This window comes from Salmo trutta, chromosome 27, assembly GCF_901001165.1.
Source record: "Salmo trutta chromosome 27, fSalTru1.1, whole genome shotgun sequence".
Lineage (NCBI taxonomy): Eukaryota > Metazoa > Chordata > Actinopteri > Salmoniformes > Salmonidae > Salmo > Salmo trutta.
Genome location: NC_042983.1, coordinates 30,960,288 through 30,980,909, shown reverse-complemented (window position 1 = coordinate 30,980,909; position 20,622 = coordinate 30,960,288). Strand labels below are relative to the sequence as shown.

The 20,622-nt window shown below is 40.1% G+C and overlaps 1 long non-coding RNA gene across 1 annotated transcript; it reads right to left on the bottom strand.

Moving 5' to 3' along the window:
* Window positions 1-17,728: 17,728 nt before the first annotated feature.
* On the bottom strand, window positions 17,729-20,270 carry LOC115164894 (uncharacterized). The gene is made up of 2 exons (XR_003870013.1): window positions 19,903-20,270; window positions 17,729-18,768 (listed from the first exon to the last, which is right to left on the bottom strand). It is a non-coding gene; the product is annotated as an uncharacterized LOC115164894 (long non-coding RNA).
* Between the last annotated feature and the right edge of the window lie 352 nt (window positions 20,271-20,622).

Genomic DNA, 20,622 nt, shown 5'->3' with positions numbered 1-20,622 from the left:
GTTTGGATTTGGCTTCACACCAATTAAATCACATCCTAAGCAAAACCTAATTGTCATTTCTGGTCTGCTTGTGTTGATGTCCTGCAGTAGCTAGCTTGCTAAATCGGCCCTTTCATAAGCCATGGATGGAGATGGGGATTTGAACTTGTGGTTTTGACTCAATTCTCTGTACAAGCCAATGATTATGTTGGCAATTCTGATTTAACCATAAATTCATATGTTGCGCCACTGTCCTGAGACGATTGAAGTTCAACATGTAGCCTAGATGTAGACTAGTAGGCTCACATTAACTAGCTAGCTAACTTAGCTGGTTTATTGTTGCCCATGCAAGGAAGTTAGTCTAGCAAGCATTTTAGCTAGGTAGTCTAAGACAACAAAAACTAAAAGCTTACTGGGTGTCAATGTTTTTATTTTTTTTACTTGCGTGTACCTGCACGCACACACACAAACACACAGAGGCAGAAATCAGTACCATGGACAGCCACATCATATTTAGCAACATTGATTGGACTAAATTGTTTTTGATATCTTTAAGTTTGTTTTCAGTGTATTAAACTGAGTATATATAGTGTTATAAATATATTTGATAAGCTGGTCTATTGCGCAACACTTATCTGCTGATACAAAAGACACATTCTGTGTTGTACTGATACTAGCTATACACGCACACCTAGAAACAGATTGGCCGAATTAGACCTTACACAGCACTGATAAAATAGGAAATGACCTGATCACAGGGGTCAACGTCCAGTCTCGCAATAATATCTTGTGACTACAGAGATACACAGACAAGGACTCAGCACAAAGTACACACACACACACAAACCCATCCCAGAGGGCTGGGTCAGCGGAACAAAGAACACACTCATGGACCAATGGGGAGTCGATCCCGACCCGAGACCAGATCGTCACTCCACTCATCGACCAGTCAGGAGGACGAATCTACAAGACTCAACATACGTCATTACATTACAATCATGTTGTATAAAACAGATGCACAATATGTTTACGGGGCTTGCTTCCGCTAGTTCCCTAAGAACTGAAAGAACGAGCCCGTGCACGTTTTACCAAATATCTTTGTCTCTTAATAAAGATGCCTTACGATAATTGAATCCACCCGGTCCAGCGTCTTGACTTGGTCTCCTTCTCAAGTAACTGTTCATCAACAAAACTTGGTAGCAGAGGATGGTTTCATACTTCTGAATTCGGTCCATAGATGGTTGATGTGAGAGGGGACAAGTCCAGGACAATCTCGTGAGGACGGGTGACCTGTCCGCAGGAGCCATCGGTGATTCTACTTGCCCCGGGAAACTGATCAATGAGCTCGACTAATAAAAGGTAAGCAGAGCCTGTTAAAACAAAAATCTGCATATTGTATTATAGTCATATCCAAATTTTGATCAGAAGTACCGGGCGTGAGTATGAATTACTGTTAATATTGTATAGGATTGTAATAACGAAATGTAAGGGCTGAGTACAAGGATATTTGTGGTAATAGGCTTGATACCAAGTAGCATCAGTAGAAACTGGGATTGGTACAAATGTATACCGTGAGATTATGACCATTCACCGTGGCGTGTGGATAAGGGACATCAATAGAAAGTCGGATACATAAAAATGGAATAGAGAGATCGTGAATAGAGTGAACAGAGAGATTGTGTGTCGGTCGCCCATGCTAAATTAAAAGCATGTGTGGCGAAATATTGATAGTATACATCTGCTAACTAGAGAAGGCCTACTGGAATAGCTGACCAGAAGGGAACACTCAGAACAAGCGGATGCAGTAAAGTAAATATAACTAAAACATATTAATCCTGTTAAAAATTATTTAGTTTCGTCCCGGAGATCTGGAATTTATTCTGGTTCCGGTTTTGACTTTGCTTAGGGAATAATGAAATAGCAAGTAGATAGATAAACCGATTTTGGTCGGAAGCCCCGTACATTGTAAAATTATTTAGTTTCGTCCCGGAGATCTGGAATTTATTCTGGTTCCGGTTTTGACTTTGCTTAGGGAATAATTGAAATAACAAGTAGATAGATAAACCGATTTTGGTCGGAAGCCCCGTACATTGTAAAATTATTTAGTTTCGTCCCGGAGATCTGGAATTTATTCTGGTTCCGGTTTTGACTTTGCTTAGGGAATAATTGAAGTAGCAAGTAGGTAGATAAACCGATTTTGGTCGGAAGTCCCGTACATTGTAATAACGTGTTTAGTTTCGTCCCGGAGATCTAGAAATAGTTCCGGTTTTGACTTTGTTTAGGGAGGGATTTGTGCGCCTCCAGTGCGTCTGGAATTTGTTTCCAGCCCTGTTTGAGTGTGCTTGTTTGTACGTACCCCGAAGGTCCGAAACTATACCAATAGTTTGGGTTTCAGCCCGGGTGTGCGATCTGTCTGTCTATAGAACTGAGTGAGGATTTGATTTGCAAGTACTGCGGGGGACCTAAATAACATTGAACACCAAATTGGGGTAATCACCGGGGAGTTGGTATTGACCGGGTTAATGTATTAGCCTATTCAAAATATTAGTCCTAATATTCAAAAAAAAAAAAAACTGAGGGTGGGGCACCAGAGATAAGTCTGAGCCAGCACCGTGAATACATCGCTGGTCTTGACCAACGACGAGCTAAGTATACAAAGATAGAGGGACATTTATACAAATAATAGCATGGCAGCTATTCCGCCCACCAAACTTAAATTCAGTGAATATTTGGAACAAAAAATACAGGATAGAGCTGGAGGAGAGGAACAATATAAAGTAATAAGAAAAGTGTGGGAGGAAGTGAAGTTGAGATGGACACAGGCGGGGGAGCTCCCACTAAAGGCCAGCTGATGGTGATGGAGGAAGGTTTGAAGGAGGCAGTTCAGAAAGGAATAGAAGGTGAGATAGAAGGTAACAGAAAGCATATGTTTAAGAAAAAAGGGACTAAGAACAGAGAAAAGGCAGAAGCAGAATTGAGAATAGGAGTTTGGGCTATAGAGGAGACTAGAAGGGCGCTTCTATATAAAAAACCAGATATGCTTACCCAGTACCCAATGCCTGTTTCCAAGACATTAGTATAGATTACACAGACATGGGAGCAGATAACGTGGGGGGAGGAAAAAGGTACCTGCTGGTAATGGTAGACAGGTTCTCTAGGTGGGTAGAGGCAATACCAACGGCACGGGAAGATGCCAAATCAGTCATCAAATGGCTGCAAAGAGACCTCATCCCTAGGTATGGGGTTCCGAGACAAATCCGTTCCGAAAACGGATCCCATTTCAGCAATAAACACCTGAGACAGGTGGAGGAAAGGTTTGGAATTGTGCACAAATTCGGGTCAGTGTACAGGCCACAATCTCAGGGCCTAGCGGAACATGCAAATCAAACTCTTAAGGCTAAGATTGCTAAGGTATGTGCAGGTTCGAAGCTAACCTGGGTGGAAGCCCTACCACTGGCACTGATGGCCATGAGGGCCTCGCCAGGGGCGGGGACCCATCTCTCTCCCCATGAGATAATGACGGGGAGAGTCATGCCTGGCCCACCAAGGGAGGGAGGTCATATGCCCCCTCTTGATGTGCTGAGAATTGGAATGTCTGACTATGTGAGAAAACTGACGGAACTGTCTGCAGCTCTCTCCACACAGATCCGCAAGGTCCAAGAGGGGGAGCTGTCGGGAGACTCGCCACCACACAAGGTAAAAGTTGGGGACTGGATGAGGGTCAAAGTCCACAAGAGAAAGTGGCTAGAACCCAGGTGGACTGGACCGTACGAAGTGAAGGAAGTTACTTCACACTCTGTCCAGGTCAAAGGCAAATCAGGCGCGCCTTGGCACCACCTTACACACTGCACTCCGGCCCCAACCCCTTCCAGAACTTTGACTGAAACCAGGGCCGATTTGCGCGCCCTAAAATTCGATTCCAACCACTGAAACCTTAGTTGGGGAAAATGGGACCACAGCTCCCGTTTCCACGACCTAAGGCGCCACGCCCAGGGTCGGGTTATCTCCCTCCCTGGGAGAGGCTGGGGATATCAGCTCCCCTGTTTGTTATTTTCATAATCATTGCCGGAGTATCCTTAGGAACTCTCACTGGTGGGGATTTGAACATTGCATGGAAAAATATTAAGTTAGTAAAGTGAATTGCAGGTGGAGTTAATTTTATTTTTACAGGGACGGTGCACATTAAACACAGTTGTGTATAATGGCAAGGTATTCTTAGCAAACAGAATGGGCCGGTTTGCAGACAAACTGAAGGGGTTTAAGGTTTTAAGCAATCTTGGGTTAAATTAGTTAAGTAGTATGTTAAAGTAGGGGAGTTTAATAGGTTTGAAGTACAGTATTGTATCCAAGGGTAGCGCATGTTCAAGTAAGTTTAAAACTAATGACCGGGGGGAGTATAATGGAATTATAAAGTATTTTTAGGTTTGGTTTGTAGTTAACGTTTGGGTTTTTGAATAGGTGTAGTATGAGGAAATGCTGACAAAGTGGTTATTTTATGGAAAAAGGAGCGCTTAACTGTCTGGAAAAAATCCTAGGGACAGGATATCTTAAAGGGGTATACACACATGGCATTTTGGAAGTTTTGTTTTCTGAGTTTTAATAAACACACGAAATTCTTTTGATAAGGGATGTTCTGGGAACCTGGGATACAAATGTAGATAAAGTTCTTAGCTTTAATTTGTTTAATGTAGTAAGAAACACGGTTCTGAAAGGGTGGTATGACTTTTTAACCCCTCTGGTGACTTTTCCTGTGTGGTCTGATCAGCCACATTGAAAAGCCATTTGGATGGTGAATTTAAGGGCATTGGTGATATTGATTTTAAGGGAATTTGTAGAACTGATAATAATGATGGAGTTAAAGCTCTTAGACACAATTGATAATTTGAACCAATGATAGGACTAAAAGGGTAAAGCCTTAGACTAAGGGTAGGCTTCCTTAAGTCTATTTTCCTAGAACAATAAGGGTAAAATATTTTTTCTGGGTGGAGTAAATCAGATGAGTCATTTTGATCTGATTATGTGATTTGAAAATATTTTGACCAGTAGCAGGGGTATTTTTTACATGATCTAGATACGTTTATTTTCCCTTAGGAAGTCAGCTGTTGTTGAATTCAGTGTAAGAGATTTAACACAACAAGGCTGTGAAATTGATATACTAGTATTACTATATTTTGTTGTGAATAAGTTTAATAATGGTAGACTTATGTCAACAGGACAGGGATACATGACATCTTTAGGTGATCCAGGATTATTGAGGGTATCGAGATAAATTTAAGTAGATATGCAATATCTAGACGGGTTGATTTTTCTAAAGTTCAGGAGTGCAACCAAGGAGACAATGAGACATCTAGTCAATATTTGGAAACAACCCAGATTTGATACTTTCTGTTATGAGAAAAAGCTGGAGACAGATAGAAGGGCAGACAGAGAGATCCTCCCCTGCACTGCTGTAACCTTGAGGGTTGGGGAGTAAGTAGCAGGAAGAAAGAAAGGGGGCCAGCAGGAGTAGATAGGAAGAGAATTTGGTTCACTTAGCTTTAGGATATTAATTCATGGAGAGACTATCGGCTCCATTGGCAGGCATGTATTTTAGTTTTGATTTGAAGTTTATGTTTGGTAAAATTCGCTAGGAAAAGATATGATAATTTAATGGAAAGTAGTTAAATCTTAAAGAAAATAAGACACTTGATAGAGAATTGTTACAGGGTAGCTAAGGAGGAATGCCCCAGGGAGAATTGGACATGTGGAAAATGAAAGGGGGCAATCCTACAAGAGAAGGGCTGACATAAGGATAATTTACTAACCTTACAAAAGACATTGTTAAGAAATGCAGCAAAATTGATACAGGGCTTGAGCCATGTATAAAAAGGGGGAGTATAGTAGAGCAGGCGATAGAACAGGATAGGATGCTACTAGGAAAAAAAAAATAAAAAAATACATTTTTGTAAAATTTCCATTCCAACATTTGGAAATGGACTTATTGAACTATTCCGAATTGAGATATTATCCCTAGAGTTGGTTTACTGGGATCTATCTCTTTAAAGAATGAATGACAGATTAGCTAATCAGGTAGAGCCTATAGAATGCCAGAGTTAGAGATACCAGAACAGGTAGACATAGAAATTAAAGATATACTGGCAGAGCACATGAGAAGACTGTTTGTTAACCAAACCCGTATGTCCAAGAATTTGTGTCCAACAGGTGAATTACAGGAGAAGGTGATTCACTCAATCCAACTAGGAGACTGGGTGTGGATCCAGTCCCTGAGGAGAAAAGACGGGAAGCAGTCCCGTTGGGAAGGCCCATACCAGGTGCTGTTAAACCACTGCCTTTGCCATTAGAAAAGCTGAGAGAGTCACTTGGGTCCACGTTACCCACTGCAAGAAGGTATGTACACATATGAACACTGTTGATCACACACAGAGTTAGGAGAAGAACCGATACCAATAGGGTCCGGGGGTTACCTCCTTAACGAAGATTTCCTATCCCGACCGTTCATCACTGTGTGTGCTCCTAGAGGTGTGAGTATGGGGTGGTACCTAGCAGATCGACTAAGGGCAGGAGAGGGTTGGCGGTTTTTGGGAAGAGTAGAGACTCTGAGCTGCATCATAGTCTAATCTTTCTGATACATTCAGATCCACCACCTTCTGGTACTAATCATACGATACCGTTGTCATTGAGAAGAAGTAGAGGATAAACTATATAATACACTGATGAGTGACTTACAGAATAAGGAGTCAAAGAAGATCAAGATGTAGGATTTAAGGTAAACATTAAACAATTTCCTGGGAAAGAAGACAACTGTATAGGAATGGGGGTTGGACAGATTGAAGTGCTCAGCCAACACACCTCGGTTCACCTGGATTCCTGATGAGCACCATTGTAATAGATACAAGAATGGCACCGAGAATTAAGATGATTTTAATGGATGGAAAGGTAATCGTTAATGTGACTGACTTAGGTTTGAAAGCACAGGAGAAAATGTGTAACCTCATAGCACCTATGGCTGATGAAGGGTGGGCTAGTACCAGCGAAGGACGCATACGACAGGAATTACCACAAAGGGTGGTTAGGAACTTGCGCCCTGGGGTTATTGGTCCAACCAGTTTGAATTAGTGATAAGAGACCAGTTATAGGAGGCTAAAGTAGGTACAGGAGGAGTTTTGACCAGGATGGGAGTAGCTTTGTCTAGATGGATGCTATTGGCATCCTCAGGGAAGTTCCAGATGAATACAAAGCTATGAATCAAATATATTCATGAATGAAACCGGGGATGCAGTAAAGAGGTTCTCTGACCAATTATCCGCCACCCCCCTCATGACCTGGTAAAATAGACTGACTCTCGATATGTTATTGGCAAAGGAGGACGGTGTAGGTAGAATGATTAGGTTTATTGCTGTACGTACATTCCTGATAACACAGCCCATGTTTGGGAAATGGAAAAGTGTTGTAGGTACTGTATTATGGCCTGCCTTCACCGGTATGAGTGTGTTTGTGTTGTGTGGTTGTTGTTTGGTCCCGTGTGCGAGAGGTCTTATTTCCAGGATTCTGGAGAGATTGATAACGGAGCAGATGGGCAACTGGAATGATGCCTTTGATGGAAGTGACCCCGGAGGACACTGAATCCAGCTATGGGCAATGATCCTTGGTTTACTGTTGAGGAAGCAGAACCTACTTACATATTCTTGTGAGACGTGAAGAGGGGGACTCACAAAATTTGCCTCTTGCAAATTTTGACCTTGTTTTCCTATTCATATATATAATTGTCACATCTCTTAGGAGACGTGAAGAGGGGGATTTGTTATAAATATATTTGATAAGCTGGTCTATTGCGCAACACTTATCTGCTGATACAAAAGACACATTCTGTGTTGTACTGATACTAGCTATACACGCACACCTAGAAACAGATTGGCCGAATTAGACCTTACACAGCACTGATAAAATAGGAAATGACCTGATCACAGGGGTCAACGTCCAGTCTCGCAATAATATCTTGTGACTACAGAGATACACAGACAAGGACTCAGCACAAAGTACACACACACACACAAACCCATCCCAGAGGGCTGGGTCAGCGGAACAAAGAACACACTCATGGACCAATGGGGAGTCGATCCCGACCCGAGACCAGATCGTCACTCCACTCATCGACCAGTCAGGAGGACGAATCTACAAGACTCAACATACGTCATTACATTACAATCATGTTGTATAAAACAGATGCACAATATGTTTACGGGGCTTGCTTCCGCTAGTTCCCTAAGAACTGAAAGAACGAGCCCGTGCACGTTTTACCAAATATCTTTGTCTCTTAATAAAGATGCCTTACGATAATTGAATCCACCCGGTCCAGCGTCTTGACTTGGTCTCCTTCTCAAGTAACTGTTCATCAACAATAGCCTTGGTGATTTGATTATGTTTAAATGTTTAAGATGAATTGGTGCTGAAATAGCGGCGGCAGTGCTCCGATTGACTTTGTGCTGATATGCGGTAAGTCTGTACTTGTTAATCAGCAGTTTAGTAACTTTCTTGACCATGTTGCAGGTCATGTAACTGTTTGTTACATGTAATATTTGCTTTGCAGATTTCACCGAACAGATGTTGCTCTCCGGTTTAGGGATGAAACAAATCCATGTGCACTTGAATTTATTCCACCACTGTGTGACTGTCTTTTTGCTGTCTCTGCCTTATTGTATATCACGGTGGCGTATGAACAAATGGGTTACAGAACAAACAACGCAAATATCACAACATAGGTTGTAAAATAGATTTTTTACTGGCTTGGCTTAGCTTCCTCAGTGATTTTACCCACGCACCGCTACTGACACTGATGATGAAGATGAAGCCATAGGCTACTACTCACGGTGATGGCTGATGTGCATGTCTTGGCAATAGCCTATCTCAAGATGAGCTACTTTGAAAAGCAGTGCTGCTGTTCGCAAAAAACTAAAATCCATCTATTGGTTCTACAGACAGATTAGTCTTCTCTATTCAGCAGTAGGCATTTGTTTTCCATACTGTACGTTTCCCCAGCGATTTGTATTTTGACATTTCCAAAAGGCAAACGTACAGCCGCAACCAACCATAGAAATATAATCCATAGATGGCAGTTCCCATTCAAGTCAGGACTGGCAGCCATGGCTAGTGTACCCATTAGTTCAATAGTCAAATTGTCAGGGTAAGAGGTTCCAAAACCCTTCAATGAAAAAAGGTTTCTAAGAAAAAAGGTTTCCGAAAGTGTTCTTTGGTTTTCCCCAAAAGAGCAATCTTTTTGGTTCAAGGCAGAACCCTTTTTGGCTATAGGTACAACCTTTTTGGGTTACATGAAGAACCCTCCGTGGAAACGGTTCTACTTGGAACACAAAAAGGTTCTACCTGGAACCAAAAAGGGTTCTTCAAAGGGATCTCCTATGGGGACAGCAGAAGAACCCTTTTAGGTTATAGATAAACATACACTCTTAGAAAAAAAGGTGATATGGCCACAACGCAACAAGCTGTATATTTTGCGGCCTTCCCGACTGTAGACAACCGGTAAGTGCCAAAATAAAGGAAACACTTGAGGAAATAAGGGATACAAAGTATATGTGGTGTGGGGTGAATTTTCCTGCCATGGTTTATGTCCACTTCTAGAATCTATGCCAAGGCGCATGGAAGCTGTTCTGGTGGCCAAACACCCTTTTAAGACACTTTTTGTTGGTGTTTCCTTAATTATGTCAGTGACCTGTGTGTGCTTGTGATTTTATCCACAGTTGTTTTTTTTTAACTATTGATCCTCTGTGGCTAAATTATGCTCTCTGGTGTACTTTGAACATTGAGAGCAGGCTCCTGTGGTTGGATAAAAAAATATATATTTTTTGCCTCTATGGGCTTGGGCCCCTGACTCACAATTGATCAGTCACATTTATTTATTACTTATCCCCATCCAACCTGACAGAGCTTGAGAGGATCTGCATAGAAGAATGGAAGAAACTCCCCAAATACTGGTGTGCCAAGCTTGCAACGTCATACCCAAGAAGACTTGAGGCTGTAATCGCTGCCAAAGGTTCTTCAACAAAAGTACTGAGTAAAGGGTCTGAAAACTTATGCAAATGTGATATTTCAGTTTTTTATAAATTTGATAACATTTATAGAAAACTGTTTTTGCTTTGTCATTATGGAGTATTGTGTGTATATTGATGAGGGAAAAACGATTTAGTCAATTTTAGAATAAGGCTGTAACGTAACTAAATGTGGAAAAAGTCAAGGGGTCTGAATACTTTTCGCATGCACCGTATATACTGAGCACACTAAGAAAAGTCTATTTCAAAATGTTTCAATAATACATAACTCGTTATGATCCTGTATAGCATGCGAGTCGTAGAATATTGTTAACATGTCTTGTTCACCCAGGAAGAGGAATGTATGTACAGTACATGGAGTAACAAACTAAAATGCAATAAATTCCCAATGCTTGCCTGGCAATCATATCTAAAGCAATCCCAAACATCTGTTAACCACAATTCCTAGCATGACCTTTTGTCCCTACAAAAATTACAAAGACAGAATAAAGGAGTGTCACGGATCCCTCCGGATCTTTCCTCACGCACACCTGTCCCCTATTCCCACTGATTAGTATTTGTATAAGTGTGCCCTGTATAACTAGCAACCAAGAAGCCATTTCATGCTATCATTCAAGTTAGAGTAGCTAGCTTCTCTAACTATCTTAGCTGGCATGCCTGCTGGCAAGGTTGGTAGACTAGAAAAGCAAGCAATAACTAAATCATACTGGGCACAGACATCAGTTCAATGTCTAGTTTTCATTTACATTTGGTTAAGTTGTCAACTAATGTGAACTTAACAAAAGATGTCACCATGTCATTGGATTTAGTTAAAGTTAGGTGAAAAAAAAGATGAAATGCCCTTGTGTCTATGGCTTTTTGCAAATCCAAACATGTTTCACATTGATTCAACGTCATCACATAGATTTTTGGGGTTGAAATGACATGGAAACAACATTGATTCAATTTGTTTTTGCCCAGTGGATGTACTGAATAAGACTCGCATTCCTTTCAATCTTTTACACAGATTTTTGCAGAGATGCAGATAAGCATTTTTTTAACCACCAGTCAGGAGGATACAGACAGCTCAAGAGCTATGATATGCAGAACAAAAAAATATATATATAATTAAGCATAATGACTATGTTTTAGGTATTTGAAAAAGGCTAAATTCTCAAGCCATCCTCATGTTCTTTTTGCCCCCTCAAATTTTGGGGGTGCATAATGTCCCTGATAGCAGTAGCATTGCCAACCCAAGCCTGTCAGATTTCTGACAGTCATTACTGAGCTGAAAATGGGTCTAGTCTCCGTGGAGAGTGAGAGAGCTCTGCACTCTAAAACAGAGGAAAATGGGACTAGTCTCCGTGGAGAGTGAGAGAGCACTGCACTCTAAAACAGAGGAAAATGGGTCTAGTCTCCGTGGAGAGTGAGAGAGCTCTGCACTCTAAAACAGAGGAAAATGGGTCTAGTCTCCGTGGAGAGTGAGAGAGCTCTGCACTCTAAAACAGAGGAAAATGGGTCTAGTCTCCGTGGAGAGTGAGAGAGCTCTGCACTCTAAAACAGAGGAAAATGGGTCTAGTCTCCGTGGAGAGTGAGAGAGCTCTACACTCTAAAACAGAGGAAAATGGGTCTAGTCTCCGTGGAGAGTGAGAGAGCTCTGCACTCTAAAACAGAGGAAAATGGGTCTGTGACCGTGCTAGGGGTTTTAGGACAGTTTCCTCTCCGTGCTACACCTAATTATAATCTGTAGCAGACAGGGGAAGCGTTTAATTTGAGATGGTTCAAATGTGCCCAGAAATAAGCTTTTGGAGAACAGGAGTTATAAGGAGAAATGGCAATTGTAAACTTAATCTTACACTGTAAGGGAAATTACTATTAGAAATTGCAGACAACGACGTGCAGTCTAGTTATGCAATGTGATATATTGTATTGCACACTGAGTATACCAAACATTAGGAACCCTCCCCCCCTCCCCCTCACACCCAAAATGTGTTGGGGGAAGGACTCTACAAGGTGTCGAAAGCATTCAACAGGGATGCTGGCCCATGTTGACTCCAATGCTTCCCACATTTGTGTCAAGTTGGCTGGAGGTCCTTTGGGTGGTAGACCATTCTTGATACACACAGGAAACTGTTGAGCGTGAAAAAACAGGTGTCTTTAATGTTTTCTATACTCAGTGTATATTGATATGTGTCTACAATTAATATTGAGCACACATTCTACTCTTAAATATGTGATCTATGATATGAGGGATCAATCCCCAGATGTATTCAGCGGGCCTCAGAAGGGAAACGTTGCTTTAAATTATGCTAGATAATAATACTAGCATTTAAATAATGCTTAGAAAAAAGGCTTTCAAAAGGGTTCTGCAGCTTTCCCCATAGGATAACCCTTTTTTGATATCAGGTAAAACCCTTTTTGGTTCCAGGTAGAACTCTTTTGGGTTCCATGTAGAACCCTCTGTGGAAATGATTGTGCATGTAACCCAAAACGGTTTTAACTGGAATCAAAAGGGTTCTACCTCCCACTGGGCACATACTGGTTGGGACACTTACATGTAATTATAATCCGTCATGTGTTGCTGCCATCATGATGTGTCTTTTGTCCTACATTTTTATTTTTAAACCCAGCCCCCATCTGCGTAAAAGGAGGCATTTTGCCTCGTGGTAGGCCTTCATTGTAAATAAGAATTTGTTCTTAATTGACTTACCTAGTTTAAAAAAAAGGTTAAATATATAAAACATGTTTAATCAATGTTGACGTTGAACCAATGTAGAATAGACTTTGAATTGATGTCTGTGCCCAGTGGGCTGGAACCAAACGGGGTTAATCTCCTATGGGGACAGCCGAATAACCCTTTTAGGTTCTAGATAGCAATTGTTTTTCTAATTGTGTATGGCTTCACACATACGAGATGGCTTCATTGATTCAAAGTATAGGGTGTAGAAGCATTTTTTGTATTTTGCATATTTTTTTAGATCAGCTTTAATATTTCAGATTGTGGGTTCCATCAATATAATTGTCTACATCATTTCCAATCCCACATACATACATACATACATACATACATACATACATACATACATACATACATACATACATACATACATACATACATACATACATACATACATACATACATACATACATACTCTCCCCTAACCCTACTACCCCTCCCTTAATTGGCGTAAACTATTAGACACAACACTTAGGCATCTATTTCCAGCTTATACAGTACATACTATGTATATTTTACAATAGTTATCCTTTGTTTGTTTTTAGTTCCATCCGCCAGCTACCCTCAACCCCTCCAAGCATTACTCAAAAGGAGCTAAAGCCCAGATATACCTACTCTATGCTGTTGTACACTTTCCTCAAAATAGCCCTGTGAGGAGGGCATTTCACTACTATTCTCTTATTTTAACATTTACACCATGTACATGAGTTAATTCATGTTCATCAAACAAAATGTCTTAATATCGCCTTAAGATGATTTGCCACTGATTTATTTTCCTTCTGATACTTGTCTTGGGTTCACTAGTTTCCTAGCAACCACTTTAAGACAATATTTTGTGTTACTTGTGTTACCATGACCCAGTTTTCTGGAATAATTCAAGGTGGTTAAATATAATTTGCAGGATCAATTAAAACGTAGATAGAATATCTATTGAAGTCCAAAAACTTGTACAAATCTTGTTTGAAAGGTACCAGGAGTTAGATCAATTCTTATCCTTTACACAATCATAGAGTAATAAAACATAGACTAAATGTACAAAACATTATGAACACCTGCTCTTTCCATGACATAGACTGACCAAGTGAATCCAGGTGAAAGCTATGATCCCTTATTGATGTACTTGTTAAATCCACTTCAATCAGTATGGATAAAGGGGAGGAGACAGGTTAAAGAAGGATTTTTAAGCCTTGAGGCAATTGAGACATGGATTGTGTATGTGTGCCATTCCGAGGGTGAATGGGCACGAAAAGTGCCTTTGAACGGGGCATGGTAGTAGGTGGCAGGCACACCGATTTTGTGTCAAGAACTGCAACGCTGCTGGGTTTTTCACACTCAGCAGTTTCCCGTGTATATCAAGAATGGTCCACTACCCAAAGGACATTCAGCCAACTTGGCACAACTGTGGGAAGCATTGTAGTCAACATGGGCCAGAATCCCTGTTGTACGCTTTCGACACCTTGTAGAGTCCATCCCCCAACGAATTGAGGCTGTTCTGAGGGCAAACTCAATATTAGGAAGGTGTTCTTAATGTCTTGAACACTCAGCGTATATCCTCAATGCATATGCCAGCAAAATACTCAGCAAGTTGTTAGATCACCACCTTGTGGCCAAGACTGATGTTGAGGTAAGGTTTTTATTGAACCAATCACCAATGGTAGGTAGGGTCGAATAAAACAAGGTGAATGTTCTGTATAATGTTTAAATACTCATTATAGGAATTGTGCCTTATAAAAGGCAAATAGAATGAATGGCATACAAATGTAGCAATGAAAATACATTAAGGTAGGTGGAGTAATGTTTTCAATTCTTTGGACCATTCCCACTGTCGTATGCATAATTAAAGTTGATCCTGTCTTGAAACATGGGGATGGTGTCGTGTCCTGTAATTTTGCTCTTCTCAATGGACGTGTTGAAACCGTTATCTCTGAACATCCCACTTTTCAGCATGTGTTCTGAAAACTTCCGATAACTGCCATTAAACATTGTCTGATGGGATAGGAAAAATGAAACAAAATCAGGTTCAGACAGATCAGTGCAAATAAGTGCAAATGTTTTTTTGGTTTTAGATTTTCATACTGTTTATGGCATCTTTCTTACAGGCATTTCATGAACGGTTGGTCTCTTGCTTCCATATATTTGGCTTGATGTCTGGTAGAATGGGTGGTTTATCTTCGTACTGAAATAGACAAATATTGTCTCAGTGCATTGATCATCAAAAGCAAACAACCTTTTTGTTGCATAACATTTATTAGCAAAATGGTTAAAGGACCAATGCAACTTTTTATTTCTCAATCTGTTTGTAACATATTCTAGTTTTGGGAACATATAACTGTATTGAGATCAAATGTTTCATCGATGAGAAAATGTGCAGAATGTTGGCCAAAAACCATCTTGCATCATCTTCTCCCACTACCGGCCACTGGGTTTCCTCTCATCAACATATTTGGTGGTGAGTATACAATGCCAACCGGATGCTTCAGATTTATACATCCGGTGAAACATCTGTCTCAATGTTTCATCTGTGACAGGGGTGATTGTCAGACCAGGAGACATTCAGAAAATCTTCTCACTAAAACATCTGTAGCTTTTTCAGTTCTGCCCACAAATATTCTATGGGATTGATTTTTCCAACAATGATGAACATGTGAAAGTAACCTACATTTTGAAGTGGTTTGTCATCATATGAAAACATGACTGGTTGTGTTCATGGCACATGACTGGCCTCTGCCTGGGGCCTCCAAATCACTGTTATTGGCAGAGATGTCTGAATCTCTCTTTGTTATTGGTCTATTAAAGCAGCGGTCCCCAACCCCCGGGCCCCGGGCCGCGGACCGGTAACTGCACGCCTATGTAGGTATTCCATAAAAGAATCTGCCATTTCCAGCTACAATAGTAATTTACAACATTATCAATGTCTACACTGTATATCTGATCAATTTGATGTTATTTTAATGGACAGAAAATGTGGTTTTCCTTCAAAAACAAGGACATTTCTAAGTAACCCCAAACTTTTGAACGGTAGTGTACATATTACCTCGACTAATCGGTGCCCCCGCACATTGACTCTGTACCGTTGCCCCCTGTATATAGCCTCGCTATTGTTATTTTACTGCTGCTGTTTAATTATGTTACTTTAATTTTCTATTTTTTACTTAAAACTTTTTCTTCTAAAAGCATTGTTGGTTAAGGGCTTGTAAGTAAGCATTTCACTGTAAGGTCTACACCTGTTGTGTTCGGCGCAAGTGACAAATAAAATTTGATTTGAAATAGTATTCTAGTTTGCTCTGTTTTTTTGTTCATTCTTACCCATATGTCAAGTAATTATCTTTTTGTTTTCTCATGATTTGGTTGAGTCTAATTGTGTTGCTGTCCTGGGGCTCTGTGGGGTCTGTTTGTGTTTGTGAACAGAGCCCAAGGACCAGCTTGCTCTTCTCCAGATTAATCTCTCTGTTGGTAATGGCTTTGTTATGGAAGGTTTGGGAATCACTTCCTGTTAGGTGGTTGTAGAATTGAACAGCTTTTGCTCTGCATGCATTATTTGGTTTTACGTCGTACTTGGAGGATCTCTCTCTCACACTCCCTCTCTCTGCTGTGTCCACTGAGCAGTTGGGCTAGCCCTGCAACCTCATTGGATAATACTTGGCCGGCCTCTTGCTAGCTGTCACTCAAATGCTAGGGGCTGAAGCTCATTGGCAAGAACTAGAATTGCTAGGGGGCTGGCCCACATTGTGGAAAATGGCACAGCAGTTTCAAGAAAACAGCTGCTTTCAAACTAGGGATACCATGGCTAATTGAGGTAAAACAATAATTGTGCTCATAGATTATGCATGTATGAACTACACATTGGGTACAAAGCGGTAGGTTTAAAAAAATTGTTTATCACCAAACCATATTGAAATTTCAGGCAGTCTTTTCCAAACAGCATTTACACTAAAAGGGCATTATCATTTTCACAGTATTATTCCAACCTCATAGTGTATACACTAACCTATCTTATTTAAAATTAGGTTAGTCTTGTTATTGTGAATGTCTAGTTTCAGGCAACTGAATTGCTGTGAAATTTCAATGTTGCGCACACACACAACTTTCCTGAAAATTGGAAGCATCGAGGCTACCCTGTGAGTGGTGATAATGCAATGGGGGACACAGCGTGCATAACCGCATTGCTGGTTCGATTTAAATGTGCACTTTAACATGCTGTAATTAGGATTTACCTGTAGCCTTGAAAGCAATCGGGGTTATTAAAACGCTTAGGAAGATTTTTGTCCACTTTGTAAACGTCACTGGTTTTCATTGCTTCATTGTCGTCTGATGGATGAGTTTCCACATAGTTTTCAGAATCCATGATTATGAGACGAAGGATTCCGGCCCCGATGCACACGACAACAAGGAGTAGGCTGCTGTTTAAATGAGTTGCTACCAACACAACTGTAACGAAGTGACGTCGGAGGGTTGGAACCATAGAGATCCTATTTTACGGGCCGTAGAAGTAGAAATTAGAATACTAGAATGATCATGAACCTTATGATAGTATAAAAGTCAGGGAGTTGGTCAGCCATGGTTTGCCAGTGCTGTGATAAGATGTTGTGTAAAACAATATATTTGAAGAATTATCTGTACTGTATGTTAGCTAGCTAGCCAGTTTAAGCAGAATGATAACGTAAATGTTTCCAATTAACTGCCAATATGACAACATTCCATAAAAAGAAATGCAGCCAATCCACAGCCATACAGTGGCTTAATAATTTGATGAAAGGATTTAGACAAATTGTAAATGCAACAAGTAATGATATTGTATCATATAATAGCACTCACAGCTTTCCACAAAAATACAACATTTAGACATTTGTGGTCTGTTTACATATGCTGTATTTTAGAGGCTATTTATACAGAACATTTGTATAAAACCCATATAAACTGTATTTGTGATTATATAACAATATTGTAGGTTGACAATAATTCTATTACACAATTTCAGATATATCCCGTGCCTTACTTTTATTTTACTGCATAAGTAAAATCAGGTAATGCATCACCTCTGCCTCTACTGCCATTCATTCCAATTGGTTAGGATTTCTCCCTAACCACAATAGCTGCCATTTTCACCCCATTCTGGAACTTTGAGGGTTAATGACATAGCCTCTCTGTTAAAAAAACTTGTCAATGGGTCGCTTTGTTCAGAGACTGATTGTGTATTCAATTTCACCTCTTAGTGTGGAATTAAGTTGTCAATTGTAATGATAATTTATTAAACAGACACTTACATTACAGTGCCTATTTCAAAACATGTCCAACTAGGAGAGTTGGCTATAATGTTTCTGAACATTATTCAATTATAGGCACATTTTTTGATATTTGAGAAGAACAAAAAAAAATTCCCTACAAAAAATTAAGACATAATAATAGGCTATAGCCTAATTTGACTGTTTCATTGTACTGAAACAAGACATATGCAGTCAACATAAATATAACAGTCACAAGGCATAGGGAATTTATTTTGCAAGTATAAATAAGATTTACCATTTAGAGTTATAATTTTCAAATGTCAGTGTTACATTCAACAACATATTTAAAGTAAATAATTCAACAATAATATTTAACTGGCTAGTCAATTTCTTCACTGGATATGAAAGTATCCTAAATTATTATATTCAAATGCTGTCATTCTGAGACAAGGGCTGAGTTTTCATCACATTTCTTGCTTCACAACTGGCTATACAACGATGAGATGCATAGGATTATGGAGAACTGTGGTGCTGTCCGTCTCTCGTTGGCAGTGACAGCCACAGTGCATTATTACTCACGGTACGAGTTTGAGACTGGCCGAGCGCGTACCAAAAGTAATAATGGACCGTGAAGCAGGCAGAAACTCTTATCTTCGGTTTATCTGGGGGGGGATCCCAGGTTTGATCTGGCTATGAGAAGCCAACTATCCTCTACATCCCATTGTACAATATTGTAAAATTCCATTGGGCATTGAGGTTGGGGTGTGAGATTGTAGCTTCCATCTATCTGAAACAAGAGAAGAAAAAAATGTAATATCAGCCGACACAACCCACTGGGTACATACTGGTTGAATCAACGTTGTTTCCAATTCATTTCAATGAAATGACGTTGAGCCAACGTGGAATAGATGTTGAATTGACATCTGTGCCCATTTGGAATTTGATGTCAAAGGTACATGAGCTTTACCAATATCTAGCCTATATTATAGGGCTGCATTTTGAATAGCAGAACAATAATCAGGCCTAGAGGGCAGCATGCATAGCCTAATACAGTGGTTCCCAAACTTTTCTACTACTGTACCACCAACGGTATTTTGCTCTGCCCAGAGTACCTCTGAAGTACCCCCTCATGTGCATTTTACCATTAGGCATATGGTCTCATAAGTCTTCTCAAGTACCCCCTGTGGATAGGCCAAGAACCGCCAGGGATCCTTCTCCATGAAGCCTGCCCACTGTTCATGTCATGTTCCATGTTCGTCTAGTTTGGAGTTACATTTGAATGAGTTTTCAACTCATGTGAATTCAACGTGAAAAAAAAAATCAACAAGTCATTGGGTTTAGGTTAAAAGTTGGCAGAAAAAAAACACGAAATGCCCTTAAATTGATTACTTTTTGCAAATCCAATCAGTTTTCCACGTTGATTTTGTTCAAATGACAACATTGATTCAACCAGTGTTTGCCCGGTGGATAATGATGTTTGCATTTTCAAGGTCTTATTGCAAGGTCAATGGATGATCATTGTAATGTCTAATAATAGCGTAGGACCTGAATTTGTTGATGCTTTTAAGCTTTAAATGTTCAATATCTTGTGCTTATCAATGGTCTAACAAGTTTCTTGGTTTATTAGGCCAGTGGTTTCAAGCCTACCCTCAAACACAAATGTCCCACTAATGACTTCCCACTATTGCAATAATACCTTGAAAATGCAAACATCATTATCCACCGGGCAAACACTGGTTGAATCAATGTTGTCATTTGAACAAAATCAACGTGGAAAACTGATTGGATTCACAAAAAGTAGAGTTTTGAATATATGTTACCTTTTGTATATCACAACTGCATCATGATAATACTGACTCTTACGTTTTCTCTGGGAAAAATAAAGTATAATCTATAATGGTGAAATGTCCTCCCTACTTACCATAGAATGGAGAACACAATGCCAAGCCTCTTGAGTCTACCTGGTTGCAGCTGCCACATCACCTCTATTCACTTGACTGACTTGTTGGGCTATTTTGCCATCGCGACCATCTCCCAATATTGGTTTCATCACAGTATGGGCTACAAATGTGTATTTCCCTTCTGTTCCGTCGCTGCCGAATGGAGAGGAATGGTATAGCCTGCCCGTTTTGGAAGTGCTTTTTATGCATACCTTCCTGTTGCGGCCGGGAACTGGACGGTCATTCCCAAGCCGGAATTCCTGTGTGTGTTTCCAACTGATAAAATAAGTTGTAAAGCGCAAACACCCTCCATCCTGCTGAAAATGCTTCACGAATGACATCTTCAAAGAAATACGTGCTTTCTTAGCGTCCATGTGTAAAGCAGCTTGAGTTATAAAATCCATTGTTTGTGTTTGTAAAAATCAATTAATTAGACCAGAATTACTGTAATTCATCCCATTGCATATTGCCATTAATTAGGCCTAAAGATGATTATGAAGGCATATAAAGGCAACTTAATGTGTCAACTGAAATTACTTCCTGTACATTAAAATACATGTACGGTCATACATGCCATAGCCTACTGTAGCATTGATCTAAACCAATTTAATGACCCTAAATCTAATAAGGCACGACCGTGATTGTTACCACCAACGTGGACTATTTAGCTTTTTATCCACTAGCACAGTAGTATAATAGTG